The sequence below is a fragment of the Schistosoma mansoni genome, chromosome W (genome assembly GCF_000237925.1).
Source record: "Schistosoma mansoni strain Puerto Rico chromosome W, complete genome".
In the NCBI taxonomy this organism is placed as follows: Eukaryota; Metazoa; Platyhelminthes; class Trematoda; order Strigeidida; family Schistosomatidae; genus Schistosoma; species Schistosoma mansoni.
The window spans coordinates 8,777,035-8,782,631 of NC_031502.1; positions in this window are offsets into that span (position 1 = coordinate 8,777,035).

Sequence of the window (5,597 nt, forward strand, 5' to 3'; positions counted from 1 at the left end):
ATAACATAATACATGAATAAAAATGAGTTTTTAATCAGTTCTAACAAGAAAGAGAAGAAATTAAGGCACCATGTAGTACCTTTTCCTTCCAAATTATCGAGTGAAACCTAATAACGCAGATGTTCGTATGGTTAAATCATTCCATATAAACTGAACACCAGTATCTGTAGGAATAAGATACATTTGAAGGAAAACGTTTACCACATAATCTTGTATTAGACAAAGGTCAAGAGGGAAGGCCAATCTATCAATAGATAATATGAATTCTATTTGTTAAAGCACACCAATTATCTTTAGACGTTTTGCTTGAATAAAACTCAAATTTTCTTATCATCTTATTTAGTCCTATTGAAATAAAGAAGGAAAATGTTTTATTTATAATAAAAGAAATAGAAGTCTTTAATCCCTAATGAAATAAAAGGAATACAAAGACAAAATAAAATTCAACCATAATCTAAGAAGTATTTAAACTATGAGTGACAGAACTTAAACCGCTCTTTTTGATTCACTTGAATGAGAATTTTTAAACATATTTTATTTATGGTTACAATAAAACAAATAATGGCAACATATAGAACTATTCTATCTCTTTAATTTACTACATTTTGTATACATATCTTAACGTTTTGGTTTTAATTGTCATCTTAACATAGTACAGAAATTTATGATACTGTTGTACGTAATATATATATATATAGTAGAGAAAACTGATATTGGAATTCATATTCTTTGTATTCATTTCCTGAGTTAAACTCAGGTTTCACATGTATAATTCAACGTATTTTATTGTTAAAGTGAAATAATATCAATACTATTTTCAGTTGACTGTTGCTTGGATCTTAAAGCAGGATTGATATTTAAATTTGGAATTGGAAAATAGCTTTATTTGCATAAATGATCAGGCTCTAACCAAGTTTCTTGGCCCATGGTATTGCAGACACCTCTTGGTGATGAGTATCAACTTGTACGAAACCTAAATCCAGAGCAGTATGTTAATTTATCAAAAATAAAATCGAATACAACATTCATCATCGTTTTATAATTATTTTGTCAGTCATAACTTCCTATTGGCCCTGAACGTGATTAGATAGGAAATGATTAAAAATGATGGATGGCACGTGTTTCGTTCCAAATGATTTTTTTGTATAAAAAAGTCTGTAATTTTACTGGCCTATACATTGAACAAATAATTTAACTATGCAAATGACGAATTCTATATTGGTTTACTAGTTGAAGAGAATGAACCTTTCTTAAGCAAGGTGGCTTTCCTTTAATATCCTCATTGAAATGAAATGACAATACCGTTTGACCATTAAGTCATATGTAAGTGAAATATAGCTTAAACACATCTTTCATTGTCTGATGTGTGGTTAATAGAGAAATCTAGGGACTCGTATTATTTCGCTTTTATTTTAGTCTAAATCTTTATTTATTCAATGAAAATTCTGTATCTAAACGTTATGAGACTTTTGAAGGGCAAAGATGAGCACTGATAGTAATAACATCAGAAACATCGTTCTTAGAGAAATTAAAATCCAAATCCTTTATATCCATTCAAAATAACTTTGTTAATCATTTTGAAACGTATTCATTTGATTTATAAATCATATCACAAGCAGCATGAATATCGTTCATCAGAACTGAAGCAAAACGCTGGAACGATGCATAAAGCGGTGAATCATTTCAAAAAAATCCTTGTGTGAACGGTAATGTAAAATACAGTAGTTTAATTCTACGAACGAAATACTAACGAGGTACTAATAGACCTAATTTAATAAAATCAATTGTCTATTATTTAGTGAACTGAAGCTTAAAATAACTAGTCAATAGATAATATAACATTTTGATTCCTAACAGAAATACACCTTAACAATCGACTGTAAGGTATTAACAAACGAACTCAGAGTAAAATACAAAATAATAGAATATCATTAGTTATCTAATCTATACAATATTCATAAGTAGTGGTTATTATCAAACAACTGTCCATCAATAATGTGACAAAGGTTGAAAATTATTTTATATAATCTATGAATTGAATACATCGTTTTTAAGGAACTGACAAATAATAAGTAAGTATTATGTTTTATAAACAAATATTGTTTATTGAAATGGGTGAATATGTTAGCCGATTTCATACATAAATTTATAATGTTTTAAAAACGAAAAAAAAACAACAACTAAGGGAAACCGAATTTATTTAACTCTGAACACATAGAACAATATTATGAAATCAATGATGTATCCAATGAAATTGTTTATGGATAATACAATATAAACTTCCGGTGAAAAATCTATAAACTGAAGTTTAGATTGAAATTTTCATGTATATATATATATATATATATATATATATATATATTCACAACAGACTATAATAACTTTCATTGTAACAGTTGTTCATATTACCATAGCAATGTATATGTAGAATAAGTTAGTGAAATGAATCAATCCCTTTCTATAATTTGATGTTTGTTTATATCATCATCATTATTATCATCAGTACTAATGTTGTATTACATAATCCGATTATAATCATAAAACAGACAGATTAATAATGACACAAATTGCTAGACATTATACACAAAAAATTATATTTAGATGAGTTAGTTTACATCAAAATTTTCATTGTAATTTCCGAATTTAAACTCATTAATATTCAAATACGTTTCAATTTTTGTTTTTGTAATTAAGTAACTTCATGATGAAGTTGAAAAGTAATACTTCTTGATATAATTAATTGAATTCACCGTAAAAACATTCTTTCTGGTTGTTGTATATTTAAAGTACTTTTCACTGGATGTTCAGGGTACTCTGAGAAAGGAAATCAACTGGTATGTAGAAATTTCAAAATAATTATTATAATAATAATAAACAACGACAGAGTTTTCAATAATATTCCGCTAATGTTACTGAATTGGTAGTTTCGCCGCCAAATTTGACTTGATTCAACACAAAGAGATAAGGAAAAACGTAATGATAGGTGATTTATGGTACGTCAAAAGTTCGAAATCAGTATACTTTTATGGATGTTTAGTTATGATCAATTATTAGTCACACTATAAAGAAATCAAGGTGAGTTGGATTTGGGACTGGATGATGAACAACTAACTGTTTGAATAGGATTTGGAAAGATATCATGAGATAGAAATCTTATAGTTAATAAAATTTAACTAATTCACTAAGTTGTATACTTCGTTCTTTCCAGTGAAATCTAATATAATAATATACTTCATAACCTTGAACATGATTAGCTAGTCATCACTTATGATCTCACTAGGTTTATTGTGTAATGGATTTGGTGAACTAATATAAGAGCATATTAACCATAAGAGCCATATGTACGATATGAAAAGATCGATCCAAAAATTTTTATAATGATTAAAAATAAAGTAAAATCAGAGACAAGTTAACTTTTGAAAGAACTAAAACCGGTCATTGTTGTCTCGTTATGGTTTTCTCTACATCCAAAATCATGCGATACTTCACGTTTTTATGGTTTATCTAAAATTCATAAACCAGATGTTCTCTAAGACCCGTAGTAGACTTCATGAACACATCAACATATGCATTATCGAAATATTTGAGCTCCATATTAAAGCCACTACATTTTAACTTACATAATATGATTAAAGATTCCTATGACTTTAAATAAAAAGTATCGGAATTAATTATGGAAAAGAATGAAATCATACTAAGCTATAGTGTTGTTTCATTGTACACTAGTATTCCTATTGATAGGTACTTAGAATTCATTGGTAGCGTGCCATAGAACGATAATACTCTATTTGACAGATATCCTTCAAGCATAAGTCTAATCATGAAATCCCTAAAACCCCTAAAATGGCATCAAACCACGAATTTGGCTCAGATATGTAGATGATACCCTTGTTGTCATAATATAAGACTCATCTAAGATTTTTTTCTAAACAAAAAAATGCACTTTCATCTAACATTAAATTTACTAACGAGGATGAAAATGAACATGTTGAGCTACCATTTTTAGATTAATTAGTTAAAATAAGTCTAAATGGAATTCTAAATCTATCCATCTACCGGAAACCTGCACACTCAAATCGTTATATTGACTTCAATTCAGCACATCCACTCAGTGCAAAGCTCTCTCTAGCCGTAAATCTCTTTAGAAGAACTAACAAGATTATCACGTCTGAAGAGGGTAAACAAAAAGAACGAAAGCATGTAATTAACATCTTACAGCTTAATAATTTTCCTATGAAAGTTATTAGAAGTGTAATAAAACAAGATATTCCAATGCTAAATAATAATTCGACTGAAATGCCATGGGTTGGTACTACAGTTTTACCACACCTCCATGATACAACAGAAGAACTTCAAAGAATTTTAAAATACAGAATTAAAGTATATTACAAGACAATGAACACACTTCCAAATACTTTATTTCACTTAAAAGAAAAAATCCCCTTTATGTCAACACAGAACTGTGTCTACAAATTAGGCTGTGTTCATTGTGATGCCTTCTGTATTGGAGAGTCATCTCGCGGAATCTTGACTCGAGCCAAAGAACATAACAAGTACACAAAGAAACCAACTAATAATCCTGTAGAACTGGATAAACTTCAAATTAAATCGGCAATAGCAGTTCACGCCATTTTCAACAACCACCAAATCGATTTCAAAATATTACAAAAAGGTTTCTGTAAATACAAAGAAAGGAGAGTAGCTGAAGCTTTCCATATAATGCTTAATCCTACTGCTCACAATAGAAAAGGAGGCTTCACTGTCCATCCTACTTGGACTATCTATCCAAGCTACCATATCTGATATAATTCACATTTCACACTATTATCGTACATACAGATTAAACTCTATCCTTTCTCACCATAAAGGTCACATTTTTTCATCCCTGACCTTGCACATAAACACACACAAATTTAAATACATGTCGCTTACAAACTACTTTGACCGAAATGTTATGTCATTGACTTGTTTAGACCTATTTTTGATTGATCACCCATAATATTCTTTGTACTATTGAAACTTGGAATAATTTTGACTTGGTTGTTTATTCTCTGAAGAAGTGGGTTACAGTGAGTCACGAAACGTCAGAAAATCTAAATTTTTTACTCATCGGGATATTACAAATATAATATTTTATTCATAACAATCTGCCCAATGCTCAGTTTATTTGAAATTATCAAGTCAAACATTGGTAATGATACCTATAATATAAGAGAAGGATGAAGTGATCTTATGGATATTATTTTGATTTGTATATGGTATTCATCACAGGCGAACTTCATTTAGGACGCCATTGTTAAGGAGAAGGTACTGGGTAACTGTTTCAAGACAGTATGAAATCTAAATTAAAACGATTTTCATGAGTGGTTTCGGATAACTGTTGGGGACTGATTGTGACTGGAAAATTGTACACCACTAATCTTACAATTAAACCCTCATCGAGATAGCTCAAGGTCCTAGGTTAAATCCCTTATAGAGTTGTGGATGTATATTGCTACAGAATCCCGTTTCAGCATGAAACAGCTATATAGTGGTCCTTGGTTTCCAGTAGTGTGCCAAATGAGATAAGTCCACGGTGAATATCACTAACAATATTC